General features: G+C 48.5%; 3 pseudogenes; 2 read left to right on the forward strand and 1 right to left on the reverse strand.

The window, feature by feature from the left end:
* Positions 1 to 3,522: 3,522 nt before the first annotated feature.
* LOC119282079 lies at positions 3,523 to 4,893 on the forward strand (annotated as a pseudogene).
* Positions 4,894 to 8,263: 3,370 nt separating this feature from the next.
* LOC119282948 lies at positions 8,264 to 8,402 on the reverse strand (annotated as a pseudogene).
* Positions 8,403 to 14,732: 6,330 nt separating this feature from the next.
* On the forward strand, positions 14,733 to 15,837 carry LOC119282080 (annotated as a pseudogene).
* The last annotated feature ends 5,019 nt before the right edge of the window (positions 15,838 to 20,856 follow it).

The following is a 20,856-nucleotide window of genomic DNA, read 5'->3' on the forward strand; positions in this document are numbered from 1 at the left end:
TCTTCACCAAGCCCGCGCTATGGACGCTGACGCCATCGAGGTCGATGTCCCGGAGGTCAACGCCACGGTGGCTGCCCTCCACTCATCGCCGCTAGACCATGATGCCGTTTAGCCAACCATGGTGCTCCCCACCGGATTCTTCACCAAGCTAGCTCTATGGAGGCCAACGGCACACAAGTCACCATCACCACTCACGCCCACTTCGCCACGAGGCGCCGCGGAAGGACAACGGCACAGAGCATGCCACGATGCCGCCCACCGTTCGATGTCGCCAAGCCGGCGCCATGGAGGCCGATGCCACGGAGACCACCCCCACTCCTCGCGCCCACTTCGTCACACGGTGCCGCGGAACACAATGACACAGGGCACGCCACGGCGCCGCCCACCGTCAATATCGTCAAGATGGTGCCTTGGAGGTCGATGACACGTAGGTCAGCCTCACCGCTCTATGGAGCCTGTCGTCCGCTTCGTCGCGCTGGAGGGACGCCGCTGAAGACGGTGATCTGGAGTTCGCCGTCGGGCCATTCGTTCACTTCATCAAGATGGTGCCGTAGAAGTCGACGACGCAGAACTCGCCATCACACTGCTCACCTCCATTTCATCACGCCGAGGACCACGACATGGTGCTCGCCACGATGCCTCCCGGCGTTCAAATCACCCGTCACACCCTTCGCCCACCTCGACGAGCCGGTACCATGAAGGACGAAGCCGTGGACCATGTCGACATCACCGACTCCTTCACGTGGCATGACGGTGCTGCTCGCGTCTCCTTCAAGGGAAACGAGATCCCATTTGGCATCGGCGCGTCTTACATCATTCAAGAAGAAGAGGTGGAGCTCGTCACAGCGTCGTACATTCGTGGCGCCGCACGCTCAAGGAAGAGTCCCTGCAAGTGACGCCACATCGTGAAGATGACACCTTACAACGGTGCCTGTATCCTGCTTGTGAAGATGGTGCCTTGCCACAGTGCCGCTGCTACACGCGTCACGCTCATTCATAGGCCGGAGCCGAGCAGGTTGGCACCGCCCGAGGACAAGGCGCGGCTGCAGGGCGACGCGACTTCAACAACAACACCGCTCCTCTACGGTCTCGTGAGACGATGCCTTGACTACGCCGACTGCCGTGGACTCAGCGTCTGGCCGGGACGAGGTGTCGACCACTCAGGCCACGCTGGCGCGAGCAACACGACGGTCATCACCGATGATGGTCTCCACCGAAAATTACTCCCGCAAGGCGTAGCCCCTTGCACACCCTGAGAAGCTACTGGTCGTCGAGAAGTCCGAGCCGAGCGCGATCCATGCTACCCCAACAACAACTCCTCCAACGCCGTCAAGACCGACGAGGCACGACGGCGAGGGCAAGCGCGGCCACCGCAAAGGCCACGCTACTTGCGGCGCGTGTACCGACGAGGACATGGGCTCTGCCGTCGCCCACACACACATCACCATCATCATGCATGGAGAACGCGAAGCGAAGACGACGAAGACGACCACACAGCTCAATCGGAGGTATCCCGCGGAGCAACCCGCGGGAGTAATTAACCGGGAGCTTTTCGAGGCCCCGGGAACCAGGAGATCACACAATCGCCACAGCCATCTTGGCCGTGCTAGTAGGCCACGGAGCGCACCCTTTTTTTTGGGATATTGTAATTTTATTTATCCAGTGAGATTAATGAAATACATGTTCCCGTATCTCTTTTTCTTTTGTGTACTATAGTACACTGGCACGCCCGCATACACAGTTTTCTTTCCCCGGCGTCTGAGAGAAACACACTCCCTTCTTCCCTTCTCCCCGGAGTCCTTAGCCGATGTTTTTCTCGTGTCAAACAAATTCATTATTTAAATCCTTTCTTGGATAAAATTTAGAATCATTTTGATATCGGTACCAATAGTTTTGTTGTGACACATGATATGTTTCCAAAAATAGATTTGTGATGTTTAAAATTTGAATTTGTTCAATCATTTCAATGCATTTAAATATCATTATAATTAAAAAATCAATTATTTTCGTGTGATTTCAATCAATTTGGGAAATTTACATATCTGTTTCCTAAATAATCTGATGAATTTTAGTTATTGAACATGCGGGAATTGGTTGCGGTGTGTTATTTTGATAAGATTTGGTTTCTTGAATTCGAATATATGAGACTAAAGATTAAAATGTGTGTAATTTTTTATTTGATTATATATAATTATAAAATAAATATTTGGCAGTATCTCTCATGCATGTGGAGAGAACTCTTACATTCTTAAGAAGTTGGTCCAAATTGTCTCAAAATGCAAAGTGTCCACCTCAATGTCCCACCAAGCAATGCATCTAAGTCTTCTCTCCCATTAAGCCATGCAAAATCTGCCACATAAGTCAGTTATGCATTTAAATTATAGATTATAATTATTTTTGCATTAGTCTATGCATGTAAGGCTACCACATCATATATTAATGTTAGTCATCCTTCACATTTTTGTGTGAAATAACATTTTTAACTGTAATTCAAAAGTTTTTATTCTAGTTACCTGCTCTAATTAAAACACTTTCTTTTTTGACAGATTTACCTGCTTGGTTTGGTCAGATTTACCTGCTCTAATTAATTCCAGGACGGCTAGTGGCAATCTATCTTAGGTTCATCATCAATTACAAGTAGGGGTAAACAATGTAGTAGTGCAATGTGGTACATCTTCGTGGACGATCAAATCGAATGGGATTTTGGACGTGCTACTTCTATGTGTTTTATTTAATCATGGATCCTAGCTTGCATCCCCGGTTTGTCCATCATGTATGAGCAGTGCTATACACACGATAGTGTGTAGACCATTTGTGAGCGATAGTGCAAACAGTTCCAACCATTGCATGGCAACAGCAGGCAGCAGCAGACCGCTAGAGGCTTATCGTGCAGTGGTCGTGCACATATTCATCGTCTGCAAAGCAGTTCCGATTATGTATTCTTCGGCATGGCGTAATTGTATTCTAGTGTGTTCGATGACCCATCCAACATATGTTTCGTATCAATTCAATTTGGTCAGATTATTCAGCTGCTACTACATCTGTATTCAGGAGAAGCGTAGCTATCTTAATTAGCTTCATCATCACATACAGGTAGGGGGTGATGTAGTGTAATGTGGTATCTGCCTCTTATCTGTCATAATTGGGAATTTGGGCATATGCTACTAGACACTAGTAGATGCAAATCCCCGTGTTCCTATGATACAAATTTACAAAAAAAATCCACCGACCGTGTTTGCCGGTAAGCACATTTTTCTTCTCAGGGTTTTGAAATTTCAAAAATCACCTACAGTGATGGTAGCTGAGGTAGCACGCGACCCTTGGTGACGGCGGCCAAAAGGAGTCAAATAGTCAGTGAGGCCGTTCGAGTGGCCCCACCTGGCACTGGCAGAACCTCATCGCCTGCAAAGCCAGAAGGATTCGCGTCGGTGGCCCCATCCCGATTCCCTCCGCCATTGTTCAAAACTCCACACTTTTCTCCTCTCCTTCCTCCCATCCCACAACCGCGATCCGAGAGAGAGAGAGAGAGAGAGAGAAAGAGATCAGGAGGCGGCGGCCATGGCGGGAGAGGTGAGCAAGGAGGAGGTAGGGAGCGTCCTCATGCAGGCCATGATGGCCGCCAAGAACCTGCGCCCGCAGCGCGACCGCCTGCTGCAGCTCCAGCGCCGCCTGCAGCGCCTGCGGGCCGCCCCCCCGCCCCCGCGGACGCCGACGACGCCAAGCTCCGGGAGCTCGCCACGGACCTCTTCAAGGTCTACTACATCGGCATGGAGGCCGGCGCCCGCATGCTCAGCACCTGCCTCGAGCTGGCCGTCAAGAACGGCGGCCGCTTCGCCATGAACCCCTCCTTCGCCATCATGCCCGACGAGCAGCTCCACGACGCGCTGCTCGCGCAGCGCCTCCCGGCCCGCCCCACCACCCAGCCCGAGGCCCTGGCCCGCGTCGAGGCCGCGCCGCCGCGCTCTTCGCCGTCAAGCTGCCCGAGGAGTACCACATCCCGCGCTGCATCGAGCACCTCGTCGGCTCCCGCCCCCCGCACCCCGGCGGCAAGCGCGACACCGCCTCGCCGGACGGCAAGCCCAAGACGGCCATCGACCTCGACAAGGCGCTCGACTTCCTGGACCGCGGGTGCACCATCCTGAGCCTCGCCGTGAAGCACGTCGGCCTCGTCGTCGCCGTCCTCTCCCGCTTCCTCGACCCCAAGGAGCTCGCCAGCCTCGCCGACTTCACCGACAAGGTCGCCTACATCTCAGAGGTCTGTCCAAAACCTGACAATCCTTCCTCTTCTGTCCAATTCATCCATCAATCTGAGTGTCCAATTCATGATCCAATCTGACTGTCCAGTTCATCTTGCTGCAGGACGGGCCATATCCATCAACAGATTATGCAGCTCACTACTTCAACTGATCGATCCAGGCTGCTGACAAGCGATTTTGAAGGTGGTGGGAACCCTTGAATTGTTGATCGAAGCCATGCTCGTCCTACCAATCAGTCTCTTTTTTTATATCTATGATGATCTCTAGCTACTTTATTATTCAGACTTATGGTCTCAGTTCAGTTTGGTCCGTCAGATTTGTAAAGATGCGTTAAGCGTATGCTTAGCAGGGACGTGTTGCGTGTTACTTATAGGCACAAGAGATTACAGGGTTTAGGTAGTTAGGTTGTTGTAGGATTGATCTTCAAGTCATAATCTATACAAAGGATAGAGATCAACCTAAACATATCCTAACTACCTGTATACAACACGCACACGCCCACACATGTATACGGTTTATATGTACACCGTATACATCCTATAATACATACTTTAACAGGCCCCCTCAATCACAACTTTATCAAGTTGAGATTGTTTTTGAATTCTTCCAATTTGCGCCATGACAAGGCTTTAGTGAACCCATCTCTGAGATATCTCAAAATCCTCTTCACTGCAGTCCAATGCTGAAGAGTAGGAGCATGCAAGAATTGACACACCTTGTTGACAGGAAAACATATGTCAGGCCTTGTAAGCGTCAAGTACTGTAAAGGACCTACCACACTTCTGTAGTTTGTGGCTGCCTCGGCTCCCAAAGGCTTCCCTTGTTCCTTGAAAAGTTTTTCAGTAGTTGAAAGTGGCATGTTTGAAGCTTTACAACTCATCATACCTGACCTTTTTAATATATCTGACACATATTTTTCTTGACTTAAAACTATCCCATTAGTTACCTTTTTCACTTCTATTCCCAAGAAGTAGTGCAAGTCGCCAAGATCTGTAAGTGCAAAGTCTCTCTTGAGATCTTCCAACAATGCACTGACTGCATCTTGTGACGAGCTGGCCACAATAATATCATCAACATATACCAACATAAAGATAGTTATTTTTCCCTTCTTATAAAAGAAAAGTGACGTATCAGCCTTTGAAGGTCAAAAACCAAGCCTTTGAAGTTTATCACTTAACCTAGAATACCATGCTCTAGGTGCTTACTTCAGACCATATAATGCCTTGTCAAGTTTGCACACATAATGATATTTGTCTTTTACCTCATACCCAGGTGGCTGCTTCATGTAGACTTCCTCCTCTAGAACGCCATGAAGAAACACATTCTACACATCTAATTGACGAAGACTCCAACCATTTGATACTGCAACAGAAAGAACAAGTCTGATAGTAGCTGCTTTGACAACTGGACCAAACGTGTCCTCATAGTCAATACCATATCGCTGTTTAAAGCCCTTTGCTACTAATCTAGCCTTGTATCTGTCTATTTCTCCACTGGACTTTCTTTTGACTCTCTTTTGACTCTGTAAACCCATTTACAATCAATTATATTTCTGCCTCTGGCAGGGGGAACCAAGTGCCAAGTTTTGTTTCTAATAAGAGCATTATATTCTTCATCCATAGCATTTTTCCAGTTTTTATCCTCAAAAGCCTCAACCAAGTTTCCTGGCTCACCTGTGACAGCTAGGCCACCAAAACGCGTTTTACCATACCTAACCGTGCCATCCGTCCAAACCTTGGGCTTCAAAACTCCATGTTGTGATCTGGTTCTCACCGGCACAGAATCGGCAGCAGAGGGCCGCTGCACAGAAGATCCGGTAGGATCCGGCGCGGCAAACGATCCATCAGGAGCGGGATCTGGCGCTGCAGGCGATCCAGCGGCACCTGATCCGAGGTTGATCTCCTCGGAGCCGGAGCCAGTTGCTTGTTGGGCCACTTGGCGAGGCCCACCAGACGACGCGGAGAGGCGCGCCTGCCGCGTGAGTGCGGTTGGCCCACCTGCACTGCTGGGCCCGCCTTGGGTTGTCATTGTATCACCCGCGGGGCCGCGGGGGGACGTGTGGTCATCCGTTGGTGGCCCACCTGACCCCGAGGCAGATGCACTGCCACTTCCTGGCGCGGCAGGCGAGGGCGGATCCGCACCGAGAATGCTGCTGTCAGCTCCTGATGCAGCACCTGAATCCTCCTCGTGCTCTGTGCTTGTCCTTTGCTGCTGCATAAAATCACAGTGCACAACCGAATTTCCTCCAAAATTTATAGCAGAATTTTCATGAGCATTACCCAAGTGATCATTAGCTATATGTTCGTCCCCATGATCAAGAGGTAAGAATGAGGAATTTTCAGAGAGGAGAAGGACTTCAGATCTGATAGGTCCACCGGCATTAGGGTTTAACTTGGCAAAGGGAAACACCGTTTCATCGGACACAACGTCCCGAGAAATATAAACACGTCCAGCAGTTATATCTAGACATTTGAAACCTTTGTGAAGGTTACTGTAGCCAAGGAAAACGCATTGTTTGGAGCGGAATTCAAGCTTGCGAGCATTGAAAGGGCGAAGGTTGGGCCAGCATGCGCACCCAAAAGTACGAAGGGCATGATAATTTGGTGTTTCATGGAATAATTTTTCTAGTGGAGTTCCAAGATTGATCACCTTACTTGGTGGGCGATTGATCAAGTATGTGGCAGCTATGAATGCCTCATCCCAAAATTTGAGGGGCATGAATGCATGAGCTAACAGTGAGAGGCTAACCTCGACAATGTGACGATGCTTTCTTTCGGCGGAGCCGTTTTGCTGATGAGCATGCGGGCATGAAACATGGTGTGTGATGCCAACTTGGCGGAAAAAGGAATTTAACCTTTCATACTCACCACCCCAGTCGGTTTGCATGGTGATGATTTTGCGATCAAAGAGTCTTTGTACAAGTGCTTGAAATTCATGAAACACTTTGAAGACCTCTGACCTATGCTTAAGAAGGAATATCCATGTAAATTTACTGAAATCATCAATAAAGCTCACATAATAAATTTTTTTATTGATTGAATCACGGGCAGGTCCCCATGCAACAGAATAAATAAGCTCTAAGGAGCATTCGAAGAACTATTAGAATGTGTATAGGGAAGTTGGTGATTTTTGCCTTGTTGGCATGCATCACACCCCCCCTCTTTATTCAACTCATGAACTGAAAAAAGGAATTTTGTTCTTGCTAAGAACATGTTGAACGATTTTCAAAGACGGATGACCTAGTCGATCGTGCCACCTTGACGGAGAGATCTTGGTGGCACCAAAAGCATGCCTGCCCGGGCCTAAGGAAGCTGATGATAGGGGGTAGAGGCTGGCTCTACACTTGCCGTGGAGGAGGGTGCTCCTCGTTTCCTTGTCCTTAATGAAGAAGAAACGAGGGTGAGTTTCAAGAAACACATTATTGTCTTGAGATAGACGATGAGCAGAAACAAGATTTTTTGTGGCTTTAGGTGAGTAAAGGACATCTTTTAGATGAAGATTACGAGTGGGAGTACGAACATATGCTTGACCAATGTGAGTAATTTTCATACCTGCTCCGTTGGGCATGTTCACTTGATCATGGCCATTGTATCTCTCCCTCATGGTGAGCTTGTCGAGCTCTCTGGTGATGTGATCTGTGGCACCTGTGTCAACGTACCAGTTGGTGTCGACGCCGTAGGAAGAGTTGGACACGGCGCTCGCACTCTTCTCCTTGGTGAATGCGATGTAGAAGCGCCTGTAGCACTCTATTGTAGTGTGGTTTGGCTTCTTGCAGATCTGGTAGGACACCTCAAGGAGCTCATCTCGTCCCCCGCCTCCTTGGCCCCGCCCACCGTGACCGTTTCCGCGGCCGCCATTGCCTCCATTGCCACAGCCACCACCGTGACCACGGCCGCCGCCGTTCCTGCTGCGGCCTCCGCCGTGAGAGAAGCCGTGACCGCCACGGGAGGCAGCGTTCGCAGAGGAGTGGGACGACGAGTTGCCACCCTCGAACATGGCGAGGCGGCTCTCGAAGCTGATGAGTTGCGCGTAGAGCTCATTGGGCTTGATGGGTACGGTCCTGGCCCAGATGGAGGATACAAAGGATATGTAGTCGAAATCCAAGCCAGCAAGGATATATGACACCATATCATCGTCTGTGAGCGGCTTGCCGATGGCAGCCATCTCATCACCGAGGGCCTTCATGCGGCCAAGGTACTCAGCGATGGTGAAGTTCCCCTTCTTGGTGCTGGAGAGGGCGATCCTCGTATTGACGATGGCGGACTGCGTCTTGGAGATGAAGATCTCCGTGATTGCAGTCCATGCTGCTGACGCCGTGGTGCATGTTACGATCTGAACCATCACAGGGGGTGAGATGGAATTGAAAAGGAAACTCAAAACCTGAGAGTCTTGAGCCCTGTCGATCTCGTATGCCGGGTTCGGCACGTCGGTGACCTTGCCGTCTTTGTCCGACAGCTTGGGCGCCGGTACCTCCCTCTCTGGATCGAGGTAGGTCACCAGCTGAGCGCCACGGATTGTGGCCATAGCCTGCTCGCGCCAGATGTTGAAGTTGGAGTGATGGAGTTTCTCAGCGATGGGGATGAGCACAGATGGGGCGGCTGCGGTGGAGCTTGAGGAAGACACGATGGCGCAAGGGTTTTTGGCGGCGCAGGGGATGTGTGTAGAGGAGAGGCTCTGAATACCATGTAAAGATGCGTTAAGCGTATGCTTTAGCAGGGACACGTTACGTGTTACTTATAGGCACAAGAGATTACAGGGTTTAGGTAGTTAGGTTGTTGTAGGATTGATCTCCAAGTCATAATCTATACAAGGGATAGAGATCAACCTAAACATATCCTAACTACCTGTATACAACACGCACACGCCCACACATGTATATGGTTTATATGTACACCGTATACATCCTATAGTACATACTTTAACAAGATTAATCTGCTGCTATGCTACTATCTGTGTTTAGCTTCATCAGTCAGGGGTAATGTAGTAGTGTACTATCGTTCTGCATATTATTTGTGACTGTGAGACAATCGAATCGAATCGAATGTCAAATTTGGGATTTTGGACATGCCACTATGTTTTTAATTATGCATTCCCCATTTTGTATTTTGTTCTAGCTGTGATGGTCGATTTGTGGTCAGTAAGCACCTCATGAACCGCGCATCCTACATGCTGGTTAATTATCCCGTGTACTATTAATCGTCAAAGGCAAGTTTAACTAGTTTGTTATGCATACTTATGATTTAAATTCATTTCTGTCAGCTTAGTAATTTCCTAGCTGCTGCTAGTATCTGCGCTTACTTAATCTCTAAACGGCTCCTGCTATCTAGTGTAATATTGATCTGCACCTTATTACTGGGACAACCAGATTGAATCGAATTGCTGCACACAATGGATGTCAAATTTGCGATTTTGGCCATGCTATGTTTGATCATGTTCTAATTCTAGGATTGGTAGCAATCTTGCATAATGATACATGCATGATGCCCGATTTGTGAATATTCACCCGAAAGGCATAACAGTGATTCTCTTCTGGTGGATTCTTTTCTTCTGAAATGATGAAGAGATGATTGATAGTCACCAAGAAACTCATGGACTGCATCCTACTTCCTCCTCCCACAATAAGGACATTTTTGCAAGCTAACATTATTGTGAGATCGGGGGAGTAAATGCTAGTTGATTATATGGGACAATGCATGAGGCATAGGGCTCATTCGGATTGAATCGAATTGCTGCGCGCAATGGATGTCAAATTTGCGATTTTGGGCATTCTATGTTTGATCATGTTTTGTCATGTCATTTGCTCCAATTCTAGGATTGCTAGAAATCTTGCATAATGATACGTCCATGATGCCCGGTTTGTGAATATTCGCCCGAAAGGCATAACAGTGATTTTCTTTTGGTCGGTTTTTTTTCTTCTGAAATGATGAAGAGATGATCGATAGTCACCAAGAAACTCATTGACTGGATCCTACTTCCTTCGTCCCATAATATAGGACATTTTTGCAAGTTATGATAGCTTGCAAAAAGGTCTTATATTGTGAGACGGGAGGAGTAAATGCTAGTTGGTTATATGGGACAATGCAAGAGGTATACTGTGCTAGTTACCCCTTCTCCAGCATGTTTGGTAATTTTCTGCCACATTTTAGTTATTTTAGTATGGAATCTTGTCCCTACTTGCTCGATACAAATCTATGGAAGTTCTTGGCCATAAAAAGACAATGTGTCTAGTAATTCCTGCGTGACTTGTCATTTCACTATTAAGGAAAAGCCTATACACAGAATCTTACCAGCAGCGCGTTTTAAAATAAGGCGCTGCTGCTAATTAGCAGTAGTTAGCTCAAGCTTAACTCGCTGCTGAAATAAATATAGCAGTAGCGCGCCCTCTCAAAGACGCGCTACTGCTATAATTCCCACGAGGCCGCCGCGAGGCTAGTTATAGCAGCAACGCGTTATCACGACGAGCGCTACTGCTACGTAGCATAGTAGCAGCGCATTTCGCCAATAAGCGCTACTGCTAAGTTTACTACAAAAATTTAGTCCCACCTCGCTCCGTGAAGAGAGTTTCTACCACCTTAAATATGTTACTTCTCAAACTTTGACAAGCACTTGGTCTTCATTGAACTCTATGTGTAGAATTTGTGGCTGCAATATGAGTCTTCACCGGTTCCTAAACCGGTGAGGACTCATGTTGACAAATCAGATTGTACACAAAAAGATAGTTGATGATCAATGTATTTTTGATACATTAAATTAAGTCTATTTTTACATGCTGGCACATAGCAGTAGCGCTTCTTGGTGAAAGGCGCTGCTGCTAGGTAGTTTAGCGGTAGCGTCTTTCTCTATAGCGCGCTACTACTAAGCCATTCCATCTCCCACCCCTTCTCCTCTATCCGATCCACTCACACTCACACACTCACTGGATCCCCTCTCAACCCCCCGCGTTGGTCCTCCCCCGTCGCCCCTCCTCCCTCTGCGCCGCCGTCACCTCCTCCTCCTTGCTGGACTCGGTACCGGCCTCCCTCCGTCCTCCCTCCACTCGTCGCTGGCCGGCCCCTCCTCGCTCCGCCTTCCTCCTCCGTCCTCCCTCCACTGGCCGCCGGCCGGCCCCTCCTTGCTCCGCCTTCCTCCCCGGTCCTACTCTCTTCCCCCTACTCTCTTCTCCCTCCTCGAGTCGCCCCTCCTTCTCCCTCCTCCCTGCTACATTTTAATTTAGTAGGCTAGTTCATATGCAACATTTTGATTTAGTTGATATGATTTAGTTGATTTAGTAGGCTAGTTGATTTAGTTGATTACAACATTTTGATTTAGTTGATTTAGTAGGCTAGTTCATTTAGTTGATTTAGTATGCACCATATTATTATTATTTTTTCTGTACATGGGTAGGTAGTTGCTTTTTTTTAATAAGTTACTTTTTGGCAAAATGTAGGTGGTACCTTGTCATCTAATATGTTACTAGATCTTAGGATTATAATTGTCCATCAAATTGCTTCTCGCGGAAGAACCAAAAATATCACATGATACTGTTTTTCTTTCCTGTGAAGTGGATCGTTAATCCTTTGCTCATATTGCTTTAGGAAAAATGGCGCCACCACCACCACCACTATGTCGACTGTGCAAGTCAATGTGCGCCAGTAGCCTTGCAACTGGCAAGCTGTTCGACATCTACTTCCAGCCGAGTTTTCGTCATGCGGCGGTAAGAAATTAGATGAAATGTAATAACTATTTTATTTTTAGTGTTGGCATTACTGCATTGTGTCATTTTGCTTATTTTACACAGATCGTCCCATGCAATGCGAGGTTGAAATTCAACAAGCTGATAGGAGACACTGTGACATTTGAGGCTCCTGGGGGGGGCGTACACTATGGAGGTCAAGAAAGGACGCAATATGTCGCAGATTGGAGGAGATGGATGGGCCCGTTTCGTCGCCCGCATGCGTCTTACTGGTGGTGAGTTGATCGGCTTCTCCTTCAGAGCAGAAAGACCCAAGCTGACTGTCATTTATCTCAACCTGGTGGAAGATGATGAAGATGATGAGGACCCACTCGATGAAGATGATGAGGACCCACTTCATGAAGCCATCGTAGCTCAAAGAACAAGGCTGAGTGAGGAGGAGGTGTCCAACCTGTGGGACATAATTCCGCCACATGCTGACTTTGTCGGGGTGCCATTCGTGACCCGCCTGACAAATACCATGGTTGATCGACATGATATGGTATGTTATACTTACAAATGCAAATTATCCGATAAAATACTTAGTGTACAGTCCAATGATATTGTATGTTGTGTGGAATCTAGTCGATGATATGTTTTAGTGTAGAGTTCGATCACATGCTTATTAGTGTAGAATCTAAGGAAACTATTAATAGTGTAGATAATCCATATGTACTTATTTGCGAGGCTATTTATTAATTGATATGTTTTTCTTATTCAGAAATTGGCAAAGAGCATATCTGTGAGTTATGGTATCGAGCCTGATGAAGAAGGCTCAGGTGGACTACGCCTTACTGCAAGGGGCTTCGTCACAACCTATACTTACCACGTGGACACGGACGGTCGCACACACTTAAACTCGGTTGGGTGGAAGAAATTCCTCGATGGCAAGAATCTTCGTGTTGGACAGGCCATCCTAATTACTATCAGGAACACCAACTGCCCAGCTTGAGGATGATGATTGTCTTCGATATCATCTAGAACTACATATGTGTGTGTGGCTATATCATCTAGAACTACATATGATGATCGTCGTCGATATCATCTAGAACTACATATGATGATCGCCGTTGATATGACCTTGTACTGCTTGAGGATGCATGTTGACTATGCATGAAATTGTTATCTAGTACTCCCTTCGTTCCGAATTACTCGTCGTGGTTTGAACTAAAACCACTACGAGTAATTTGGAACGGGGAGTACTACCCAGTAATGGTTTATGAATTTGATATCTAGAAGCAGTACCTAGTATCTAGTATCTGAAAGGGAAACTGAAAGGGAAAGGGGTGCGGGGGAAATGATGAAAGATATAGCAGTAGCGAGGGACTGCGAAATCACTACAGCTAAGTAATAGTAGCGCGTTCGGCAAAAGCGTTGCTGATATCTTCAACAGTAGTAGCGCGGGTACGGGCCGCGCTGCTACTATAAGTTAGCTGTAGCGCCTTATTAGTAGCGCGGCCACCCGCGCTGCTGCTAGCCTCAAAACCCGCGCTACCACTAGGGTTTTCCCTAGTAGTGTTTGTTTCAAATATTTAGTCTAAGATCTGAAGTTTGCAAATATACGTCTTTTGTTTACATTCCCTAATGTGTCTTGAGATGAATCAAATCACATTCTTTACATGGATAGTAGCTCCTTTTACTTATGTAGGCATGCTGAGAAAGGATTATGCGTAAAATTCCTAAAGCATTCTATATCAGCAGGTCCATATGTTGGCATGCCATATTTTCATTTGGTCTTGCAAGGGGCTATCTTGTTCACTCGTAATGGGACTGAGCTCCTAATATCGGATAACTGAACCACCATCACTCAATGAAAATCGATCTAGCAAACTGACTTTTTTGAACTACCACCACTCGATGAAATCGATCTGGCCACTTAGGCCTCGTTTGACATAGAGGGATTTCCAGCCCCATAGGGGAAGGGGATTTTAGAGGATTGGGTGAATCCCTCTCTTCCACCCAATCCCCTCCAATCCCTTTGAATCATCAATCCCCCTTCATTCAACATATTTCAGAGGAGTTTGGCTAGTAGTCCCTTTTCCTCCCGTCTCCCGTTGGAGGAGTTGCTGCTAGGGGCAGAGACGAAGGAGCTGCGAGCCGGCGGAATCTTGTTCCGCGAGGGGCTACGAGAGGTTGCTGAGCCGCATGGGTCGGGGGGGATTGGCCGGGGTTGGAGTGGTTTGGCCCATCTAATCCCTGTGAATCAAATGGGCTGACGGGTTTTCTGGGGATTCTGGGCCCTGCGGGCATATTCCCCTGTAATCCTCTTCAAACCTCTTCCATCAAACGAGGCCTTAATGGAATCGATCTAGCAAACTGACTTTTTTGGACACAACAATCGCCAAAAAGGCACTAGAATGGGCTTTTGCCAAGATGGAAACCTCAGGAGGTGCGCCATTGGTGCACCACAAAACTTATACTAGTTCACAAGTAATCTACATTGCGTGTAACCAAATTTTATGCTAGGAGTATTTATCTACCAGCATTTTCAAATTTGGAAAATCACCTCAGGAGTGACGGCAATTGTCTTGTAGTGGTAGCGGAGGGAGCACGCTACCCTTACCCCTTTTTGGTGAGCATGAGCACGGTCAAGATGAGTCAAACGTTCTGGTGGGCCCATCCTGCAGAGCCAGCCAGCAGCAGAATTTCTCCTCAATGGCCACGCGACACGTGCCCCCCTCAGTCTTCTTTTCACCTGCCTCCTCCGAAAACTCGGAGCTTTTCTGGTCTCTCCTTTCCTTCGTTGCAGCGAGAGAGAGGAGACAAGCGGAGCGGCGGCCATGGCGAGAGAGCTGAGCAAGAAGAACCTGGAGATGGTCCTCATGCAGGCCATGATGGCCGCCAAGAACGTGCGGACGCAGCACGACCGCCTCCTGGAGCTCCGCCGCCGCCTGCAGCGCCACCAGGCCGACGCCGACGCCGACGCCAAGCTCGGGGAGATCGCCTCGGACGTCTTCAAGGTCTACTACTTTGGCCTGGATGCCGGCGCCAAGATGCTCTCGGTCTGCCTCAAGATCGCCGTCGAGAACCTCGCCGTCTCCACCGTCAACATCGCCTTCGCGCTCATGCCCGGCGAGCAGCTCTACGACGCCCTGCTCGCGCAGCGCCTCCCGGCCCGCCCCACCACCCAGGCCCAGGCCATCGCCCGCGTCGATTCCGCCATCTTGGCCGTCATGATGCTCGGGGAGCACCACCTCCCGCGCTGCGTCGAGTGCCTCGTCGGCGGCCGAGCTCCCGTCCGAGGCAAGCCCGACAGCAGCCCCGACAGGGACGACGATCCGGTCGCCGCCGCCACCGAGGGCCTGCCAAGGTCGGCCTTTCAGACGCCTCCGCCACCGCCAAAACCGGCAGCAAGCCCCGTGACACGGCCAGCGGCCGCGACGCCGACAAGGCGCTCGACTACCTGTGCCGCGCAATCAGGATGACGACCCTCGCCATCAAGCACATCGACGTCGTCGTCGCCGTCCTCTCCCGCTTCCTCGACCCCGACGAGCTCGCCCGCCTCGCTGAGGTTACCGACGGTGCCGCCTACCTCGGAGTTGAGGTTCAAAGTTCAAACCTCTGTCTTGTGTTCCTCCCTGGCATCAATCTGACATTTCCGATTATACATCATGTTCATCTCACTGCAGATTAGCCAGCCCACTACTTCACCTGATCCGTCAACAGATTAGCCAGCTCACTGGACTGGAGCACCTCACCTGATCGATTGAGGCTATCGGATATGGAATTAAGCCATGCTGATGCTCCACCTTTCAGTTACTTAGTTTATCAATTATGCAGACTTGTGGTTTCAGTTCAGTTTCGTTAGATTAATCTGCTGCCATGCTACTCTCTACTTTTTTTTAGATAAATTGAAACTCTCTACTTGTGTTTAATTCATTCCTGGACGGCCGATGGCAATCCATGGGATGATTGCCCAGCTTATCTGATCGTAGCTTCATCAGTTAGGGATAATTAATCAATGTTGAACTACATCTGGTTGTGGACGATTGAATCGAATCACATGGCAAAATTGGGAGTTTGGACGTGCCACTACTATGTCTATGTGTTTGATTGAATAATCATGTTGTGTGATGTCATTTTTCTGTTGGGATCCTAGCTACCTAGCTAACTTGCATCCCTAGTTTGCAAATCATGTTTTCTTCTGCATGGAGTACATAGTCAGCAGCGTGCCTGGTTATCTTCCTAGCTAGCAAGCTAACAGACATCTACAGCCGAGTCGTCTCAAACCCTTCTCAAACGTCCGGCCAGCCCACCCGATCACTGATCGGTCACGTGACCCACGCGGGTGCATTAAACAGGCCTCAAACGTCCGGACTGACCGGCACACTCATATCCAGCCCAAATATGAGGCAGATACGTGGGCACTCGGGCGCGCCCGTCACGTCGATCTGGCCCGCAATGACCCCACTCCAGCCCCCACAAATATATGACAACTGATGAGCAAACCTTAGTCAATCTCAGTCCGTACTCACTCGACCTCTCCACTTCTCCCCCAAATCCACTTCGTCTTCCCCCGCCTGCCATGTCTGACAGTGAATCTGACATACCGGAATGGCTCAAGGCCGCCGGGGATTCCGATGGCTCGTCGACACCCGACTAGGAGGAGCTAGCGCTCCGCATTGCCCTCCACCGATCACTGCTGGATCGGGGCGGCAAATCCTCTTCCGGGGCGTCGCCGACTAAACAGGCGGGGATCAGTAGCTCTGCGCGGCACCCCACACTCGTCCGACGCGCTCCCTTTTGGCCCCTGCCAGGCCGCACCCAACACCACCCGCACCTACACCTCCGGGGCACCGCTGGGTGTTGTTGCCGGCGGAACCGCGGCCAGAGTCCGTTGGCCGCACGTATCAGCTCGCAAAGAAGCGGGCGGCGGAGGCGGCTAACATCCGCGGATCCAAGGGAGGATCAAGCAGATCCGCACCACAACCACTTCCCCCGGCTAGCGACGACGACGAGGACCTCCGCACCGCCATCCGCCGCTCGCACACGTCCCGCCGTCGTTGCCGTAAAGATGCGAAGGCGCTCCACGTGGCGCTACAGGAGTCGGAGCAGTTGGTGAGGCAACAAACGACAGCGGCGGAGAGAGCCGCATGGCTCCGGGAGGAGGAGTACCGCGAAGCTCGTCGCATGGCGCATCTTGTCATCCTCCTCCTCCGCTTCAGACAACGACGACGACGACGACGCGCCCGAAGCAACTGACGCCTACGCCGAGCCCAGCCGCCGAGACCCCAAGGGGAACCGTCCGACATGGAGGAAGTAGTGAAATCCCCTTCCCTGCCGGTTTTAGTAAAATACTTAAGTGATGAACTTGGCCGACATCTTTTGTATTGGACTATGTTATCTATGTCGGATTGCTATGTTCTATGCTCAAGTACGTAGAAACACCGTTTGCATGATTTTGTATGGATTTGGGATAAGACAAATGAGGGATGCGGTTGTGAAACAAAAGAAATGAGGTCGGCCCGGTCACCTTCAGCGACACGTCCAGACGCGTCCGCGGGCATATAGGGGGTCAAATTAGGTGACCGCGGCTGTAGATGCTCTTATTGGAATGGAAGAATCGTTCAGGCAGAATGTGGCACTGTACTAGTTTAGTTTTGTGTTTTCCTTGTTTGCTTTCTGCCGACCACCCGTTAACAAACTAGTTTAGTTTTGTGTTTTCCTTGTTTGCTTTCTGCCGACCACCCGTTGGCTCTTCCCAAAAATGGACTCTTGTTTCATGTAACTGTCCAAGAATTTCAAAACTAAAAAAGTGTTTGCATTTTTGGAATTATCTTTTACTCCTTCCGTTTCTAAATATAGGTCCTCTTAGAGGTTTCAATATTTACTACATACGGATGTATATAGACATATTTTAAAGTATTAGTTTACTCATTTTGCTCCGTATGTAGTTCATATTAAAATATCTAAAAAGACATATATTTAGAAACGGAAGAAGTATCACCAAAGATATTATCTTTAAAAAATGATATATATTTTTTGCTAGTGTTGAACGATTGATATACGGATGTATATTGAGGTTGTCGACAAGCAACCCAAGGGGATGGAGTCCCTTGCATTGTTGATCCAAGTTGACTTCAAGCCGGGCTCTCCTTATGAGTCAATTTACTTCATCTATGATGATCCCTAGCCAGTCCATTATGCAGACTTATGTTTTCAGTTCAGTTCAATGCAGTCACACTAATATGCTTTTATGCCACCATCGGTGTTTTTTCTTTTCTTTTTGAAACAAGGCAAAAGATTTGCCATTTTCAATGATTAAGGAAGAAGGTTTAAGACAAATGACCACAAAGCGGGAGAGAAATAACTACCCTCACGGTATTACAGTACTCAAGTGGGTGGCCTTCTCTTTTATCTTGGCGACGAGCATCATCGTCGTATGAAAGCCCTTAATAATCAATTCATGGACGACCGTGCTGCCTATAATGACTGGCTTCATTAATCAGTGGCGACGCAACACCTAGTGCAACGATGATCATCTGTGCCTTATCTTTTTTCTTAAAGTCGGTAGAATTTGGCACTGTGCTACAAACTACGTACAAGCGGTTGGCTGTTCCTGAAAATGGACATTTGTTTGACTTGTCTGTCCAAGAATTTCAAAACAAAGGAAACGCCCTGCTCCTGCTCCTCTATGCGCTACTGCTGTGCTATTCTGTCTGCCAGTGCTAGCTTCATCCACCGTGCAGCACGGACAACTTTTGACCGGCCGTCGCCCGTTACTTTGTCACTGTCATTTTGCTCGTCGGGACAGAGGGATATGGTACACGATCTGATCTGTACAAGATGATTTTCTCTTTCGGAGTCATAGGATGTTTCATTTGATTTGATTTGATGGCACGGCAAGAAAGGAAATGATGCACGCCCTAGCTCACTCTTGACCGTTCCGTCGCGGCAAAATTTCGTGTTTTGACCCTTCTCGCATACAAATTCAGAATCTGACACCGGTTGAGAAAAATTTCGGGATTTGACCCTTTCGCTACAGTCACGGGTTCTGACGGTAGGGTTAGACAGGCTACCGCCAGGGGCCCTGATGGTAGGGTGCGACGGAGGGGGACGGCGGCCGTTTGCCCGAGCTGACGTGGATAAGTACCCTACCGCCAGGGACCCTGGCGGTAGGATGTCTAACCCTACCGCCAGATCCCTTGGCGGTAGGGTGTGGCTGGGTTTTTGCCTCGCAAAATTTCCGTAACGAAATATCAAAGTGCCCTCGCGGTAGGTTCACCCTACCGCCAGGGGGGTTGGCGGTAGGCTGTTGACCCTATCGTCAGGATTCGTGGCGGTAGGGTCCTGTGTTTTATGGGTTCAAGTTTAATTGCTTGTTTCTTTTCAAAATCAATATCACAAATATTAAACAATTAAACTTGGGCATCACATAAACATTAACAATACTTGAAGAACATAGACATGTCAAACGATGTTCAACTAATTAGCAAACGGAGTTCCACATAGTTTCACAAATAGCAAACACATAGTTCCACAAAATAGCAAATACATAGTTCTACGTAATTTCACAACCACTAGACAAACCAACTACAAGAGCCAAGTATCCAAGAGCAGAATTACTTGCTCCTGCTCCTCTTGGAGGTACGGTCCTCATTCCTCTTTGAACGCTCTTCAGTCTTCTTCGTGGGCCGTCGAGGAACCGGTCTATGGAAAGGGACCAGACTCAACAAATCCTTCTTCTTTGGATTCCTCTTCGGCAACTGAGATGGTTGAGATGATTGAGTAGGTGGAGGTCCATAATCTTCATCGTATTCCTCCTCCCCATTGCTCTCATCCTCCTCATCCTCCTCCTCCTCCCCTTCTTCATGTGTGGCCTCCTCATCCTCCTCCTCCTCCTCCTCCTCAACCAACCTAGACGACGAGGGAACATGGCTCGATGAGCCGATGTGACCCTGTGTGGCTATAGGCTGATAAGCTTCAACCGACCCAGCTCTAGCACACCCAAGCACTGCTAGGGAAAACCCTAATAGTAGCGCGGGTTTTGAGGCTAGCAGCAGCGCGGGTGGCCGCGCTACTAATAAGGCGCTACAGCTAACTCATAGTAGTAGCGCGGCCCTAACCCGGGCTACTACTGTTGACGATATCAACAGCGCTTTTAGTGAACGCGCTACTATTAACTAGCTGTAGCGATTTCTCCATCCCTCGCTACTGCTATATCTTTCATCATTTTCCCACTACCCCTTCCCCTTTCAGTTCTCCTTTCAGATACTAGATACTAGATACTGCTAGTAGATATCAAATTCATAAACCATTACTAGGTAGTACTCCCTTCGTTCCAAATTACTCGTCGTGGTTTTAGTTCAAACCACGACGAGTAATTTGGAACGAAGGGAGTACTAGATAACAATTTCATGCATAGTCAACATGCATCCTCAAGCAGTACAAGGTCATATCAACGGCCATCATCATATGTAGTTCTAGATGATATCGACGACGATCATCATATGTAGTTCTAGATGATATACCCACACACACACATATGTAGTTCTAGATGATATAGCCACACACACATATGTAGTTCTAGATGATATCGAAGACAATCATCATCCTCAAGCCTGGGCGGTTGGTGTTCCTGATAGTAATTAGGATGGCCTGTCCAACACGAAGATTCTTGCCATCGAGGAATTTCTTCCACCCAACCGAGTTTAAGTGTGTGCGACCGTCCGTGTCCATGCGGTAAGTACAGGTTGTGACGGAGCCCCTTGCAGTAAGGCGTAGTCTAGCTGAGCCTTCTTCATCAGGCTCGATACCATAACTCACAGATATGCTCTTTGCCAATTTCTGAATAAGAAAAACATATCAATTAATAAATAGCCTCGCAAATAAGTACATATGGATTATCTACACTATTAATAGTTTCCTTAGATTCTACACTAATAAGCA

This window comes from Triticum dicoccoides, chromosome 3B, assembly GCF_002162155.2.
Source record: "Triticum dicoccoides isolate Atlit2015 ecotype Zavitan chromosome 3B, WEW_v2.0, whole genome shotgun sequence".
NCBI classification, from domain to species: Eukaryota; Viridiplantae; Streptophyta; class Magnoliopsida; order Poales; family Poaceae; genus Triticum; species Triticum dicoccoides.